This window comes from Dermochelys coriacea, chromosome 6 (genome assembly GCF_009764565.3).
Source record: "Dermochelys coriacea isolate rDerCor1 chromosome 6, rDerCor1.pri.v4, whole genome shotgun sequence".
NCBI lineage: Eukaryota > Metazoa > Chordata > Testudines > Dermochelyidae > Dermochelys > Dermochelys coriacea.
The window spans coordinates 16,071,233-16,090,084 of record NC_050073.1 but is presented as its reverse complement, the minus strand read 5'-3'; the positions used below and the strand labels follow the sequence as shown (position 1 = coordinate 16,090,084).

At 44.9% G+C, this 18,852-nt stretch overlaps 1 protein-coding gene across 3 annotated transcripts in view; it reads right to left on the bottom strand.

Annotated features, from left to right (window-relative positions):
- Positions 1–18,852, bottom strand: part of LOC119857570 (USP6 N-terminal-like protein) — a 183,808-nt gene that overhangs the window by 56,263 nt on the left and 108,693 nt on the right. The window lies entirely within an intron of this gene.

Sequence of the window (18,852 nt, the reverse complement as noted above, 5' to 3'; positions counted from 1 at the left end):
ATGCTTTGCCACACATGTATGTACATACTAACAAGACAACTTCCAATTTCACATACATCATTTCAATTTTTAACCCCCTCCCCCCAGAAAAACCCTCACTGATGGAAATGGCCTTCCAATCAAACCACAGCAGATTCCCAAACTAGCACTGGCAGTCTCCTAGATACCTGTACTCTACAGTACATGCTGTATCAATGTCAACATTTGATGCAGTCTGAAGAAACCTGAACATCAAGGATAGGCATTGACAATATGATCTACTGTGGAAAAGACGACTGGGGAAGAAAAAGTCAGAGAAAAATTGGGGGTCTTTATGGTCTATTGCAGAGAATAGAATTGAGAGAGGACCCATTAAATCTTCCTCCCTCCTCACCCTAATACAAGACTGCTCCCTTCAGTATACTCTCCAGTGATTTCATAGAATCATAGAATCATAGAATATCAGGGTTGGAAGGGACCCCAGAAGGTCATCTAGTCCAACCCCCTGCTCAAAGCAGGACCAAGTCCCAGTTAAATCATCCCAGCTAGGGCTTTGTCAAGCCTGACCTTAAAAACCTCTAAGGAAGGAGATTCTACCACCTCCCTAGGTAACGCATTCCAGTGTTTCACCACCCTCTTAGTGAAAAAGTTTTTCCTAATATCCAATCTAAACCTCCCCCATTGCAACTTGAGACCATTACTCCTCGTTCTGTCATCTGCTACCATTGAGAACAGTCTAGAGCCATCCTCTTTGAAACCCCCTTTCAGGTAGTTGAAAGCAGCTATCAAATCCCCCCTCATTCTTCTCTTCTGCAGACTAAACAATCCCAGCTCCCTCAGCCTCTCCTCATAAGTCATGTGCTCTAGACCCCTAATCATTTTCGTTGCCCTTCGTTGTACTCTTTCCAATTTATCCACATCCTTCCTGTAGTGTGGGGCCCAAACTGGACACAGTACTCCAGATGAGGCCTCACCAGTGTCGAATAGAGGGGAACGATCACGTCCCTCGATCTGCTCGCTATGCCCCTACTTATACAACCCAAAATGCCATTGGCCTTCTTGGCAACAAGGGCACACTGCTGACTCATATCCAGCTTCTCGTCCACTGTCACCCCTAGGTCCTTTTCCGCAGAACTGCTGCCGAGCCATTCGGTCCCTAGTCTGTAGCGGTGCATTGGATTCTTCCATCCTAAGTGCAGGACCCTGCATTTATCCTTATTGAACCTCATTAGATTTCTTTTGGCCCAATCCTCCAATTTGTCTAGGTCCTTCTGTATCCTATCCCTCCCCTCCAGCGTATCTACCACTCCTCCCAGTTTAGTATCATCCGCAAATTTGCTGAGAGTGCAATCCACACCATCCTCCAGATCATTTATGAAGATATTGAACAAAACGGGCCCCAGGACCGACCCCTGGGGCACTCCACTTGACACCGGCTGCCAACTAGACATGGAGCCATTGATCACTACCCGTTGAGCCCGACAATCTAGCCAGCTTTCTACCCACCTTATAGTGCATTCATCCAGCCCATACTTCCTTAACTTGCTGACAAGAATGCTGTGGGAGACCGTGTCAAAAGCTTTGCTAAAGTCAAGAAACAATACATCCACTGCTTTCCCTGCTTTGTCTAGTCTAGTATAAATGACACATGCTTTACACTCTAGATGATGTAATATTTCCCTAACATAGGAAAGTTGGAAAACTAACACCTTTGTGCGATTTTAACCAGAGCGTTTCATTGTGAAAAAGCAACACCTCTCTGGGTTTCCATAGGCCACAAACTGTTCCAATTCTCAGCTACAGGGCTGCAAAGCATAGATGCAGTCACTGTAGGGGATATGTTCGCTCAGAACTTCCCCAGCTACAATGAGGGGGCACAAGTCTACTGCATTCTCACTCTAGGCCCCCCCTCCAAACTTTTTTCATGTTATTTCACCTCTGCTGCAAAGTCCATAAGAGAGTGAACCATTGTTAACCAGTCTACCAAACTATAAAGGGCATCTTTAGGATAAGTTACAAATATGAGGCCGGATCCTGTAGCCACTAGTCAATAGGTAAAATTATCCAATAGGCTTCAGTTACCTATTAAAAGCCTAAGTTCCATTGCAAAGCAATGGGACTTAGTCACTTTTGAAATTTTACTCAGTGGGACTACTCATGGGAAGAAGGATGGCAGTATTAGGCCCTAAACTGAAGAGACCAATGGTTGCAATGAAGCAATTTACGAGGAGGTACCTCATCTGTTGAAGCCATCTATGTACACAATTACTGGGTTAAATGCAGCTGACCATTCCACAGTGATTTGTAAGGAGATAAAATCTTCAGCACACTCCAGAGTTAAGCATCCTTTTTTTTTAAACTTATGATCCTACTTAGGCTTGGTCCACACTACAAAGTTAGGTTGATGTCAGGCAGCTTACGTTGATCTGTCGGTGTCTATACTACAACGTTGCTCCCACCGATGTAAGTTGCCCACTACACTGACCTAATAACTAAGGCTAAGATTTTTTTCATGGATATTTTTCGTAAAAGTTACGTGCAATAAAGAAAAATTCACAGACAAGCAGATTTCTCCAGACCAATATACACAGCTAAAACTGGAAAGAAAGGTGGTATTTCAAGAGCAGAAATGCACTGTGGGTCTGAGTGTAATTATTTCACAAGTGGCTTAATGTGAAAACATTTAAAAAAATACTAAGTATCACAAAACTTTTCAGTAGTTTGTTTAAAGGGGGGTGGGAATCTGTTCTCTGTGCTCTAAATGGATTCAGCAGAGTCAGGAAAAATATAAAAGCTACTGAAATCAAACAACAATTCTCTCCCATTGCACACATTGAATTGTGACCTATCACTTGAAGCTCTAACTAGTATATCCATAACCTAAACAACTCTAATAGTCCCTATTAATGCAGAAGCTTTAAAAGCAAACTGCTCTCAGTTCTTTCTTGTAGGATTTTAAAAGGGATTCTCTGGAGCATATGAAAAGCCCTAATGGAATTGACATGGAAAAGCCTCCTAGAAGAGTAGTAGTTCCAAAGTAACAACATCTGTTCCTCCATGAAGAAAGCTAAAATGTGACCTCCTCCATTTAAGAGATACACCAGAGACAAGCTCTACTCTTCTCCATCTGCATATGAAACTATTATTAAAGTTAATGGAATCACACACACCGATTAAGGAAACTAGGCCCATAAGAGCAATTTCCCAAAGCACATATACTAACTTGAATAGGAATTAACAGACGATCACTGGCATTACTAACATGCTAAGGAATGGGGAGAGATGCTCAATAAAACTGGTACTTGCAAAAATGAGTTGGAGTACTGCAGTTTTATTCCTCTGTTCAGTAGCTGGGAAAGCTCCTTGTGGAACCCTCCTGTGAACTATAGACATGGGGTTAATATGGGATGTCTCTATTTTACCTCCGAGCCCCTCCAAAGTGCAATACTGGACACAGCTCTATTCTCTCCTTAAAGAAAGCAGCTAAAGCAGAGGGTTCTATTCTCCCACTGAAAGAAAATGAAACAGCAACCCAAAGAGCACCTTTCAATCCACTCTTCCGAATGAAATCAGTCACTCTTCATAGGTTTCCACTGGAAAGACTGCATTTCCCCCTCTCCTACTCTCCCTGCAGGGAGCTTTTCCCTCCCCTGATGCTGCAGGAGGTACTGTGTTATGGCCCCTGCTATGCAACCACCATAAGCAGCCTCAGCACAGCTTGCTACTGAAGTTATCAGAACCCTGTGATGCCAACTGAGGCAAGTGTTGTTGCACTGGAATAATATGAAGAACCTGACTTTCCTTGCATAACCTCTCACAGCAGGAGGAGATGTGGTGAGCAGAGCCTGTACCACATTTTGATATTCAGCCTGTTTACTCTCCTTTGGGCCTTCAAGAATCATTAGGAGATAATGTCTCATGTTACTGAACCATACTTAATTACAAACTGCTCATTGCCAATATATTGTCAGCTCCAGACCAAAGCCTTAAAAAGATCCATCCTTTGCATCAGATTCCTCATTTTGAAAGCGGCTCGTAAACACAAATGATTTCAAGTGGTACTAAGTGCATGAACGTTAACTATCCATTAGCCCAGAATTCGCCTTTTAAAAGACATTACAAAGTTTATTCAGTAGATCAGCTTAGTTTATGAGGAAAATAAAACCTTAAAATGTTTGAGGCAGCAACAAAAGATTGATTGTAAATATCTGAATACTGAGGGACTTGACTTTTATATTACAGCTGCTTAGCAAAATTGCAATGTGTTCACATTTGTTTTTCCTTTTTGTTTTGAGGAGCTACAAATTACAAAGTAAATACACAAACATATTAAACAATCCTCCTGGTGTGCTTAAAATCCACGTACGCAGACTACTAAAAAGGTAAATATAAAGGCCAATGGAAGAATCTTGTTAATTCACACTAATGGGGGGTGGGGGGAGATGCATTACTGAATTGGCAAACAGACACAATAAAGCAAGAATTCTCCACTGGAAAATGTATTTTGTTCATATATTTTCCCAGTTACAGCAGATACTGTAGGAAGAGTAGCCTTGGAAGAATTAGATTTTTATCTGTAAATTTTAACAAACATCAATATCAGTGTACACACAAATCAGTGAAAAAGTATTTCCAGCAACAGAAATTTACAGATAGGTAAAGTAAGAAAAATGTTGCATGAGAACTTACTAGAGTCAAAATCCAGTGATTTAGACCTTTGAATTAGACTTGTTACAAACTGACTGGCAAATGAGTCGTAAAAATGTGTATGATTTGTGGATTTAAGGATATTTATTTTGTATATTTTAATATTATGTTGACAATGTGTTTTAACAATGTATAAAGCTTTTCTCAATGTCTACTGTCATTAAATAATTACATCTCCCCCATAAATTCCCAAAGCTGTGAAAAATCTAAAATCAATAAAAACTGAAAAAATGCTTAAAAATAAACACTGATATTATCCATCAAAGTTACAAAAAAACATAAATTGAGTTCTGCCAAGCCTAAGTATAAGCAAAATCTGAGCAATAAATCTTACTACATCACCTGTTATTAAATCTTTACTGGAGATGTTCACTGTCATCTCCTCCCTACAGCCCCAGTTTTCTGTTCCAACTGTTCTATCTTCTCATAAGTTTAGCTTTTTGAGGCAGGGATTATCTTTTTATTATATAGGTACACTGGACCACACTGTGATCCTGTTCCCAGACTGGGACCTCTAGTTGTCTACTACAGTAGAATTATATCTTCTACTCTATTTTAAATGCGCAGTTTAGCAACACATAAGAGGCAGAAACTGTTCTGAATGCCTCTGACCACACATTAACAGAGCAAGAGGAAGATCTACTGAGTAAATTAAAGTTATTTACTTGTAACTGGAGGATCTTCGAGATGTGAGGTCCCTGTGTATTCCACACACTTGCGTGCACCCGAGTCTAGAGATTTTTAATAAGCAGTGTGCTTTGGTCTGCTCACACACAGTTCTCCTCATGCTCTGATCTGAGGCTACAAAGGGCAGTGCAGACTAATGCCACTCCAGTTCCTTTTCTTACTGCAAATCTAGTCATGATCTGCAACAGCTGGGACAGAGGGCAGGTAGTGGAATACAGACAGGGACCACACATCTCAAAGTAACTCCAGTTGCAGGTAAGTAACCTCCATTTCTTCTTCAAGTGATGGTCTTTATGTGCATTCAACACATGGCAGATTTGTAAGTAGTAGTCAAACATGATATGGGTGTAACCAAAGTGTAATTTTTTATAAAAATATGTATGGAGCTCAAGGTAGCCACCCTACATCTATCTAGTCAGGGTACATCTCACAGAGATGCTGCAGGGGTTGCTTGCTCTCTGATGGAATGGGATCTCACCCCTTCTGGGATGGGGTGAGGGGTGGGGGCGGGAATTTGAGCTAGTTGGTAACAAAGGATGATGCACCCTGAGATCCACCTGAAGTCTCTGTGCAGATCGATCAAGAGGTCAAGCTCTCTCTGCTAGAGTGATAAGAAGTCTAGGTATTTTCCTAGTTGCCTTTATGCTCTGTACATAAAACATCAGAGCCCATCAGACATCTGAAGAGTGAACCCTTCTCTCTTAATCAAAGGCATGAGGCTTCAGAAAAAATACCGGGTTTGATTCATGTGAAACTCAGAAATTACTATAGGGATGAATTTTGAGTCAAGGCAAAGAGAAACCTTCTCTTTATAAGAAATGGTATGGGACAGATCTGCCATGAATGGCCCTGGCTGATGTGACTGCGATTAGGAAGGAGACTTTCACTGAGAAATAAGACTTTGAACAGGTGGCTAATGGTTAGAAGGGAGGTTTGGTGAGAACATAAAGGATGAGACAGATCCCTTTGTGGTGTGGATTTCACCACTGTTGGGAAAGTTCTAAGTAGCCCCTTCAGAAATCTAGTCATTGTAGGATGAGTCGAGTAAAGATGGTCTGGTCATCAACTGGAAGATGAAAGGCGTTGACTGATGCAAGATGGTCCCAGAGAAGCCTAATGTCTTAAGGGCTAGTAGGTATTAATAACAGGATTCCTAGCAGATTCTGGGGATAACCAGCATTGTCATGACCAAGAGGAGAAATGCTTCCATTTGGCCACATAGCATCTCCTAGTAGACTCCTTCCTGCTTTGGTTGAGAATAGATTGAACTGCCATTGAACATGTGCACCCTATGTCTGGGTAGCCATATCCCAAAGGAGGTGGACAGTTCCAATACTTTCCATGCGTTCTGCCTGGGTTTGTTTCCCTTCGGCAGGGGAAGGGTGATACACATCTGAAGCATCATATTCGCTCAATGAAATAGGATCCCACATTATTGGTGGTACAATCAATACCGGTGGGAGGACGGTCCAAGTTGTGGATGCAATAGGTGAGGATCCCCTTCTCCTCAAGGTGGTTTCTTCAGGAGTAGTGATGTCTCCAAGGAGGACCAGGCCCAAGAGGAGACTGCGGGTTAGAGAAAGCCAAAATATCCTCTGATGAGGTAAAGTTTTTGGTCCTTCCTGATGATCCCCTTGAGGAGGGGACAGCAGATCTGGGCTGTCAAATGGTCTAGTATTTGAAGGATCCCACAAGGAGTGGGTCCAGAACTGTCAAAGGGGGTCCAGTTTGGAACTCCCAGATGGGACCGGTGGGTACCGATCTTTTGGTTCCCTCTTCCTTCGTGCCTTACCCTCTTGAAAAGGAAGTTTATGCAAACCTAACTCCTTAGGGCCCATATGCGAGAACTCATCCAACTTGGACTGAGATGGGGAAGGATCCTTTGTCTTAGAGGCAGTTCTCGATGGGGATCTGTCCTTATGCCTATGGTCATATCTTCTGCTTTCATGAAAGGGTTTCTTAGGACTAAGTGTTTTGGCTTTTACTCCAGACGGGTGCTTGGAGGGGTGCTAATTGCGGTCTGAGGATATGGTACAGGGGGGTTGCCCCAGACTGGATCCAAATGGGGCCTCATAGCCTGCTCCATGAGGTGCTTCTACAAGTGGAGTTCTCATCCTTCATGAGTTCAGGGAAGGAAAGACTGGCAGACGCTGCAATTGGTGACAAGAAAGGCAGTCCTGGTGTTTGTCACAGAGAAGGAACAGGGCAGGAGATAGCTCCTAGCACAGTCCCTCTTGCAATAGTCTCTATCCACAGGGAGATTCTCCCTGAGGCAGAGAAAACTAAGCTAATGATAAAACCACTAAAAACACGACGTCTAAACTACTAAAAGCTATTTACAATTGGTGTTTTTTACAGGTATTAAAGTAGAGGAAGATCAAAGCGGGCACAGACAATTCTGACTCATGCCATGCAGCAGCAAAAAAGAACTGGAGAGGCGTCTGTCCGCACTGTCCTTTATGCGCTCAGTATAGAGCGCAAGGAGGGTAACTGCATCTGAGCAGATCAACAGACACTGTTTACTAAAAGTCTGCAGACTCATGCATATGGTACACATGCAAACCTACACATGGAATACACAGAGGCATTAGCGGCCGGTATAATCGGCCAGGGAAGGCTCTGCCTCCCCTAGCGCAGCTGCTGCCGCAGGACCTTGGTTGCAGGTTTGGCAGGGGAAATTATTGCTTTTTATTATGCCCCATGCAGGTTCTGGGGTGGTTGAGGAGGCAGTATGTGGTATTCGGCTTTCTGGGTTCATTAGTAATCTCCCTGGATTCCAGGGAGATTACTGAGGAACCTGGGATGCTGAGCAACACATACTGCCTCCTCAGCCACCCTGGAACCTGGATGGGGCATAAGCAAAAGTGGAGGTTCTTTCAAAGAGAGCTTTCAAATTTTCACAGGGCTGCTTGGGGCCTGCGGCGGGAAGGCGCTGCTGTGGGGGCTCCAACCAGCCCGGGGGTCCTCCGAGCAGGTTGGTGCGGGGTGCTCATGGCTTTGATTGGCCTGGGGCTCCTTGGCTATGGGTGGGGATAGGGGGGTCTCAGAGCTCCGGCCGCAGAGGGAGGTCAGGGGGTCTCGGTGGGGCTCCAGCTGCGGTGAGAGGAAAGGGGTCTCGGGACTCTGGCATGAGGGGGGCGGGAGGGCTGGGGCTAGCCTCCCCAAAGTGTGACTCCACCCACTGCCCATGCACATAGGGACCATTACTCGATGAACAAGTGGATATAAAGGCAGCGGTGGAAAGTGGACGGGGCTCATACAAAACATATCTGATCATCTGTGAAAGCAATCTAGTTCTGTCTGCAGCCATGCCATTGACTGTGTCAAAACACAAACTCCTCTGTGGTGGCAATGGTGGTGAGACAGACTCTACCTCCTTGTCACCCAGGCCTGGAACATGCTAACAGTTTATTCCTTCAATTAGCCACAGTTCTTAGCTCAAATAGGTGCCATAAACTCCTAATACAGGCTACAAGTGAAGCCACAGAAGCACATTACAAGCCTCAAATGAGGAGTGTGTGAGTAGGACCAAATACAGAGAAAGAAATTTAAATGCAGCTAATAAAACCAGGGACACAAACAGGTTTATCTGCAAGAAGGTGGTACTGCTGGTACACTATGAAAAGCCTTGTAACTTGTTACTTTTCTGGTCCATCAGCATCAAGAACACAAGAGTGGCCATACTGGGTCAGACCAGAGGTCCATCTAGCCCAGTACACAGTCTTCTGATAGTGGCCAATGCCAGGTGCCCCAGAGGGAATGAACAGAACAGGTAATCATCAAGTGATCGATCATACCCTGTTGCCCATTCCCAGCTTCTGGCAAACAGAAGGTAGGGACACCATCCCTGCCCATCTTGGCTAATAGCCATTGATAGACCTATCCTCCATGAACTTATCTAGTTCTGTTTTGAACCCTGTTATAGTTTTGGCTTTCACAACATCCTCTGGCAGAGTTCCACAGACTGACTGTGTGTTGTGTGAAAAAATACTTCCTTGTATTTGTTTAAACCTGCTGCCTATTAATTTCATTTGGTGACCCCTAGTTCTTGTTTTATGAGGAATAAACAACACTTCCTTATTTACTTTCTCCACACCAGTCATGATTTTATAGATCTCAATCATGTCATCCCTTAGTCGTCTCTTTTCCAAACAGACAAGTCCCAGTCTTACTAATCTCTCCTCATATGGAAGCTGTTCCATACCCCGAATCATTTTTGTTGCCCTTTTCTGAATCTTTTCCAATTCCAATATATCCTTTTTTGAGATGGGGTGACCACATCTGCATGCAGTATTCAAGATGTAGGCGTACCATGGATTTATATAGGGGCAACATGATATTTTCTCTATTATCCATCCCTTTCTTAATGATTCTCAACATTCTGTTCGCTTTTTTGACTGCTGCTGCACGTTGAGTGGATGTTTTCAGAGAACTATCCACAATGACTCCAAGATCTCTTTCTTGAGTGGTAACAGCTAATTTAGACGCCATCATTTTATATGTATAGTTTGGATTATGTTTTCTAAGGTGCTTTACTTTGCATTTATCAGCATTGATCCTCCAACAATCTAAAGAATTCATTTTGCTAAAAATATTGACTAATACATGACAACCTGCTGGGAAAATCCTGATTTATTGCTCAATACCTTAGTTTTTTCCTAGCAAAATACTCGAGAGGGACACAGTACAACCTGGCAACCGGGCACCATCAACATCTCACAAATTCTAACCTTTGCTCTGATGAGGACTCATCCTAAAGCATTGAGCATGTACCTAATGAGCAAGCATCTTAGAGAGGTGATTAAGAAGAAGCAGAAAGCATACAGGGAGTGGAAGATGGGAGGGATCAGCAAGGAAAGCTACCTAATTGAGGTCAGAACATGTAGGGATAAAGTGAGACAGGCTAAAAGTCGAGTAGAGTTGGACCTTGCAAAGGGAATTAAAACCAATAGTAAAAGGTTCCATGGCCATATAAATAAGAAGAAAACTAAGAAGGAAGAAGTGGGGCCGCTTAACACTGAGGATGGAGTGGAGGTTAAAGATAATCTAGGCATGGCCCAATATCTAAACAAATACTTTGCCTCAGTCTTTAATAAGGCTAAAGAGGATCTTGGGGATAATGGTAGCATGACAAATGGGAAGGAGGATATAGAGGTAGATATTACCATATCAGAGGTAGAAGCGAAACTGAAACAGCTTAATGGGACTAAATCGGGGGGCCCAGATAATCTTCATCCAAGAATATTAAAGGAATTGGCACCTGAAATTGCAAGCCCATTAGCAAGAATTTTTAATGAATCTGTAAACTCAGGAGTTGTACCGAATGATTGGAGAATTGCTAATATAGTTCCTATTTTTAAGAAAGGGAAAAAAAGTGATCCGGGTAACTACAGGCCAGTTAGTTTGACATCTGTAGTATGCAAGGTCCTGGAAAAAATTTTGAAGGAGAAATTAGTTAAGGACATTGAAGTCAATGGTAAATGGGACAAAATACAACATGGTTTTACAAAAGGTAGATCGTGCCAAACCAACCTAATCTTTTTTGAAAAAGTAACAGATTTTTTAGATAAAGGAAATGCAGTGGATCTAATTTACCTAGATTTCAGTAAGGCATTTGATACCGTGCCACATGGGGAATTATTAGTCAAATTGGAGAAGATGGGGATCAATATGAACATCAAAAGGTGGATAAGAAATTGGTTAAAGGGGAGACTGCAACGGGTCCTACTGAAAGGCGAACTGTCAGGTTGGAGGGAGGTTACCAGTGGAGTTCCTCAGGGATCGGTTTTGGGACCAATCTTATTTAATCTTTTTATTACTGACCTTGGCACAAAAAGTGGGAGTGTGCTAATAAAGTTTGCAGATGATACAAAGCTGGGAGGTATTGCCAATTTGGAGAAGGATGGGGATATTATACAGGAGGATCTGGATTACCTTGTAAACTGGAGTAATAGTAATAGGATGAAATTTAATAGTGAGAAGTGTAAGGTTATGCATTTAGGGATTAATAACAAGAATTTTAGTTATAAGCTGGGGACGCATCAATTAGAAGTAACGGAAGAGGAGAAGGACCTTGGAGTATTGGTTGATCATAGGATGACTATGAGCTGCCAATGTGATATGGCTGTGAAAAAAGCTAATGCGGTTTTGGGCTGCATCAGGAGAGGCATTTCCAGTAGGGATAAGGAGGTTTTAGTACCGTTATACAAGGCACTGGTGAGACCTCACCTAGAATACTGTGTGCAGTTCTGGTCTCCCATGTTTAAAAAGGATGATTTCAAACTGGAGCAGGTACAGAGAAGGGCTACTAGGATGATCCGAGGAATGGAAAACTTGTCTTATGAAAGGAGACTTAAGGAGCTGGGCTTGTTTAGCCTAACTAAAAGAAGGTTGAGGGGAGATATGATTGCTCTCTATTAATATATCAGAGGGATAAATACAGGAGAGGGAGAGGAATTATTTCAGCTCAGCAGCAATGTGGACACAAGAACAAATGGGTATAAACTGGCCACCAGGAAGTTTAGACTTGAAATCAGACGAAGGTTTTTAACCATCAGAGGAGTGAAGTTTTGGAATAACCTTCCAAGGGAAGCAGTGGGGGCAAAAGATCTATCTGGTTTTAAGATTCTACTCGATAAGTTTATGGAGGAGATGGTATGATGGGATAATGGGATTTTGGTAAGTAATTGATCTTTAAATATTCAGGGTAAATAGGCCAAATCCCCTGAGATGGGATATTAGATGGAAGGGATCTGATTTACTATAGAAAATTCTTTCCTGGGTATCTGGCTGGTGAATCTTGCCCATATGCTCGGGGTTTGGCTGATTGCCATATTTGGGGTCGGGAAGGAATTTTCCTCCAGGGCAGATTGGAGAGGCCCTGGAGGTTTTTCGCCTTCCTCTGTAGCATGGGGCATGGTTGACTTGAGGGAGGCTTCTCTGCTCCTTGAAGTCTTTGAACCATGATTTAAGGACTTCAATATCTCACACATGGGTGAGGTTTTTCATAGGAGTGGGTGGGTGAGATTCTGTGGCCGGCGCTGTGCAGGAGGTCGGACTAGATGATCAGAATGGTCCCTTCTGACCTTAGCATCTATGAATCTAATCTCTCCACCTCAGTTTCTCCATATGTACAATGGGAACAATACTACTTGCCTACCATGAAAGAGAGCTGTGAGGCTTAGATGGTTAATAACTAAAGCACTTTGTAGATGGAAAGTGCTTCTGTGCTTTATTATAGCATTCCTATTAGTGGACTATTGTTATTGCTCGATCCTGAGCAATATCAGGCTGCAAAACAGTTTGAGATATAAAAACACAAAACTGACATGCTTAATGGTCAAAATATTCACTTTTGAGATTGAAACTTTCCATATTTCATTTGGATGTTCAATTTTTATTTGGAAAGTCTGAGGAAAAATTCCTTCCCTAATCTGAGTAATAACAGGAAAAAAAAATTACTTTTTCCATTTAAAAAAAAAATAAAAAAATTTCTAGCCTCACTTTTGGGGGGGGGGGGGGGAGTTGATACTTTTTTTAATTGGAAACAAACTGGCTTTGAATTTGATTTAAGCAGTCATTTGAAAATTGAATAAGGAACATGTGCAGTGGAAAATGTCTTCAAATATACAAGCATGCCTTCAAACGAGTGGCTCTGTGCCACCCCTAGGTAAGTGTTCACTGGCTTGCTCAAAGAGCTTGCAAGTTCTGTTGGTGATGTGGGGAGCTTGTAAACTCTGCAAACTAAATAGCACCGTTCAGTTTGCACTCCACCTCTGAAAAAGTCTAGAAAATAAAAAGCAAACAAATACCTATGTGAATTTTAAGTCCCAATATTTTTGCTTACCTCAAAGGTTGGTTCCAAGATCTCCTCTCTCATTTTCTTACTTTTCCTCAAGGGTGGGAATTTCCTTATTTAAAAAGAGTGCAATGTATTGTAGGTCCCAAAGCAGCTATGAATGTGCTCAGTGAAAGCAGAGAATGCACCTGAGATAATGAAAGAAAGATTGCCATAATAGCAGGTAAAGCTGTGCACATGACTTTGGTTAGGAAATAACCAAGTTATGTACTTGTTTCTTTTTAAAATTTCTCAAGAGTTGAGGAGATAAAAAAGGACCCAATAGGACTATAGAGGCCAAACTTCCAACTCCCAATATCAAGAGTTAAGGAATTAAAGGATTAAGCTGTAACTGACCCCAACAGAAGATCAATAGAGGCTTGAATAGAAAGTATGTTACTGCTTATCTGTACTGGACACTATCCAGCAATCAATATGTAGCCTGAACCCTTCACACTTCTATAAACAACTTTCCTAGATGACCTGGAAAATTTCCAGGCTGCTAATTCAGCTGAGCTGGGATTTCAAATAGTGTTGCCCACAACTCTGTTGCCCTGAAAGAATATCCAAGGCAATTTCACATAAAAGCATATAGATTAGGCAGGGCAAGAGTGTTGTTTTGTTAGCAAGTTGTGACTTGTAGACTATTATGATCCCAAAATAACTGTCGGTATTTTATATTTTAAGAGGATTCCCCCTTGTATGGTTTTTATTGCTAACTACAAGTACTCACTTAGGTAACAACGATTGTTTAAACAGAATCTGTGTTCCATGTAGCTTCCTTTCCACTTTATTTTCCCCAAAGATCAAATTGCCCTTTTCTGGTTATTTTTCGTTTATGTACAGTTGGATCACTAAAAATATGTTTAACAAGAAAACCGAAGCTCCTGAGGGAATATCAACTACTTCTCTCCTTTTATCTGGTGTAGCAAGCTTAAAAAAACTGTCACCCACCTTCTCATAACTGTTGCTCTTCAGGATGTGTTGTTCACATCCATTCCAAATCAAATGTGCTCGCGCCACTTGCATGACAGATGGAAGATTTTTCCCCTAGCAGTATCTGTAGGATTGGCCTGGATGCCCCCTGGACTTGTGCCTTCATGGTACCCAACAGAGAGCCCTTCTGACCCAACCCAACCTTCCCCAGTTCCTTCTTGCTGGGGACTCCGACAGAGGGCTAGGGAGGAAGGGAATTGGAATGGACATGAACACCACATCTCGAAGAACAGTTACGAGAAGATGAGTAACCATTTTTTCTTCAAGTGCTTGTTCATGTCAATTCCAACCAGGTGACTCACAAGCCCAAGTTCAGGAGGTGGGGTCAGAGTTCTCCACCGACTGTAGTACCGCCCTACCAAAAGGCCGCATCATCTCTGGCCTGCTGGGTGATTGCATAATGTGTGGTGAAACTGCGGATGGAGAACCACGTCACTGCCCTGCATATTTCCTGGGTAGAAACCTGAGCCAGGAAAGCGGCTGAAGAGGCTTGCACCCTGGTGGAATGCAGAGTGATCAGAGGGGCAGGCACCCCTGCCGGCTTGTAGCACACTCAGAAGCAGGACGTGATCCACGATGAAATTCATTGGGAAGGGACTGGAAGACCTTTCATGTTGTCTGCCACGGCCACCAACAGTTAAATGGACTTCTGGAACGGTTTCGTTCTTTCAGTGTAAAAGGCTAGTGCTCAGCAGACGTCCAACGAGGTACGTCTTTGCTCCTCACCGCTCGAGTGCAGCTTAGGACAGAACATGGGAAGGAAGATGTCCTGGTTGATATGAAACTGCGACACAACCTTTGGGAGGAAAGTAGGATGTGGCCTGAGCTGAACCTTGTCCTTATAGAACATCGTGTAAGGGGGCTCTGATGTTAGGGCCTTGAGCTCGGACACCCTCCTGGCTGAGGTTATTGCTACCAGAAGCACCACCTGGTACGACAGGTAAAGCAGGGAACAAGTCACCATTGGTTTGAAGGGCCACCCCATCAATTTGGAAAGGACCGGATTGAGGTCCCAGGCCGGGACTGGCTGCCTGGCTTGTGTGTATAGCCTGTCAAGACCTTTCAGGAAACAGCTGACCATAGGGTTAGCAAAGCCCGTGCAGCCCTCTGCACCTGGGTGGAAGGCAGATATGGCAGCCAAGTGACCCCTTATTGACGAAATGGACAGCCCCTGCTGCTTGAGATGGAGGAGATAGTCTCTGTGCCACTTATATTAAACTAGCGTCCGGGACAAACGGTGCTGTGCTGACCAGATTGAAAATCTCTTCCACTTGGCCAGGTAGGTAGCCCTGGTGGAAGGCTTCTTACTGCAAAGGAAGACTTATCTAACCTGATCCGAGCAAGAGAGCTCCGTCGGGTTCAGCGATGGAGCTTCCATGCCGTGAGGTGCAGTGGCTCGAGGTCCAGGTGTTGGAAGAGGCCATGGTCTTGAGTTAGTAAGTCCGGGAAGAGCGGCAAAGTGACTTGAGCTTCCACAGACTTTTCCAAGAGCGATGTGTACCAATGTTGGCGAGGCCAGGCTGGAGCTATCAATATCACCGAAGCTCGATCCCGCTGACTCTTGATGAGTACCTTGTGAACGAGGGAATGAGCGGAAACGTGTAAAGGAGACCCTACTCCCAGGGGGAGACGGAACGCATCCGTGATGGAACCTGGACTGTGATTCAGGAAGGAGCAAAACTGCTGGCACTTCCTGTTGCATTGCGTGGTGAATAGGTCTATTTGGGGAAAGCCCCACTGATGAAAGATTGAGTTTGCAACGTCCGGGCAAAGGGACTACTCATGGCCATGGAACGACTTGCTGAGATGGTCCACCAACTTGTTCTGTACTCCGGGGAGGTACAATGCTTGCAGATGTATCAAGTGCTCTACACAGAAGTCCCACAGCATAAGGGCTTCCTGGAACAAGGGAGAGGAGCGTGCACCCTGTTTGTTGATATAAAACATCGCCGTGGTGTTGTCTGTCATAACTGATACTCATTTCCCTGTTAAGTGGGCTCGGAAATTCTGGCATGCCAGGTGCACTGTTCTCAGCTCTCTGACATTGATGTGGAGAGCGAGTTCCACCTGACACCAGAGGCCTTGTGTCCTGAGGTCTCCCAAATGTGCTCCCTAGCCCAAAGCTGATGCACCCATCACTAGGGAGAGACACAGATGAGAGCTGGTGAAGGGGATCCTTGCACATACTACCTTTGGGTCAAGCCACCACCGGAGGACGTTGAGGACCGGGCAAGACAGAGTCACAACCCTGTCCAAACTGTCCCGAGCTGGCTGATACACTGAGGTTAGCCACAATTGGAGAGGCCAGAGTCTGAGCCTGACATGTTGCACCACATAGGTACAAGTGGCCATGTGTCCTAGAAGTTTCAGGCAATTCCTTGCTGCGGTGGTGGGAAACTGCCCGAGACCTCGTATGATGTCGCTGAGGGACCAAAACCCTGCTCCCGGGAGGTATGTCCTGGCTTGTGTCGAGTCCAGTACTGTCCCTATAAACTCTATCCTCTGAACCAGGGACAATGTTGATTTCCCCTCATTCAGAAGGAGGCCCAGTTCATTGAATGTCATTCTTATGAAGTCGACTTGTGCCTCCATTTGAGATCTGGAGCAGCCTTTGATCAGCCAGTCATCAAGGTAAGGGAATACCTGTACCTGCTGCCTGTGGAGGAACGCAGTCACGACCGCCATGCACTTGGTGAACATTTGAGGTTCTGCTGACAGGCTGAAAGGGAGGACTGTGAACTAGTAATGGGTGCTGTTCACCACAAACTTGAGGTATTTTCTGTGGGACGGAATTATTGCTATGTGAAAGTACGTGTCCTTCAAGTCGAGGGTGGCATACCAGTCTCCTGGATCCAATGACAGGATGATGGAGATCAAAGAGACCATGCGGAACATGAGCTTCACCAACTTGTTGAGTTCTGGCAGGTCTAGGATGGGCCTGAGCAGAGACTAGAAACCCTTGCCCTTCTGCTCCTGAGGAATCTTTTCCACTGGTCCTAGTGAAAGGAGCGAGTGCACTTCCTGTATAAGGAGTTGCTCATGAGAGGGGTCCCTGAAGAGGGACACAGAAGAGGGGTGGAAGGGTGGGAGGGCACAGAATTGGATGGAGTATACCCTCTACCGTGCGGAGCACCCAGCTGTCTGAAGTGATATGGGACCATGCACGGTAGAAAGGGGACAGTCAGGACGAAAAGGTAAGGCGGGGTAGCTCCATTTCTTGTCCTGGTGTGCAGTCCTTGACCACACCTTCAAAAGGCCGGTTTGGGGCCCGAAGGTGGCTTGGGTTGGCCAGAGCCCTGGCCTGAAGGATGGGTGCCTTTTCCTGCTGCCCCTATTCCTCCTCCGGGAACTGTCCTGTCGGTTTTGTTGGAAAAACCGCTGAGGAGGCTGTGGCCTGAAGTGCCTGTGCTGTGTAGCTGTGGTGTGTATGCCCAGGGACTTGAGGGTGGCCCTCAAGTCTTTTAAAACTGTACAGTCTCCTGTCTATCTTTTCCGAGAAAAGGGCCTGACCTTCAAAGGGTACATCTTGGATGGTCTGTTGGACTTCATAAGGAAGCCCAGAGACCTGGAGCCAAGAGAACCATCCCATGGCCACCCTTGTAGCCGTGGTTTGGGCGGCCGCATCCACACCATCAAGAACCGCCTGCAAGGAGGCCCTAGATAAGAGTTTGCCTTCCTCCACCAAGGCATTAAATTTGGAGCAGGAGTCTGATGGTAATAGCTCAGCAAACTTGGCCATTAAAGGAGTACCTACTAATGACAGCCTGCTGGTTTGAAATGCGGAGCTGCAAACCACCAGTGGAGTAGACATTTCTCCTGAACAAGTCCACCTTTTTCCCCTCCCAATTTTTGGGGGAGGGTCTCTGAAACCCCTGATGCTCCCTTTGGTTTGCAGCATCCACTACCAAAGAGTCGGGTGGAGGGTGAGAATAGAGATGCTCACATCCCCTTGAGGGGACAAAATAGTGTCTCTCATTTCTCTTCGCTGTAGGGGGCAAAGAGGCCAGATCTGCCGCAAAGTTTCTGTGGTCTCAGTTATAGTTTTGATGAGTGGCAGCACAATGCACGAGGGCCCAGAGGGGATGAGGATGTTCACCATGGGATCAGCATCCTCTATCAGCTCCTCTACCTGGATCCCCAATAACTGTTGCAGGACCCTGCTATCCTACAAGGCGGGGGCTGTTGAAGTACCCGCAACAGTCTCATCTGGGGAGGAAGATGACGAGAGCACCAGCACAGGTCCTTGGTCACTGCCCTCGGCCCCAAGAGGGTCATGTTGCTTGTTGGGCTGCTGTAACCCCAGTGCCGCAGTCACCGGCTTAGGCACCGGCACGGAGCCCTGAGCAGCAGGGGGAGGTATCGGTGTAGTCTCCGGTGCCAGCTGCTGTGCAGGGGGGAAAGATGCCGACACAACCAACGCCAACCTGGATCTCAACGCCTGGTTCTGACCCTAGACTTGATGATAGGCCCAGGGAGTCCAAAAGGGCCACGGAGCTGGTGGTTGCCATTGAGATGGCCATGATGCCAAAAGAGGCTGCCAGTGTCGCTGAGATCGAGACCAATCTAGGGTATTGGTGTGGTGTCCCCACAGAGATGGAGAGCAGTGCGACATCATCGCCGGCTTGCCCCTAGATGGGATAGATGGC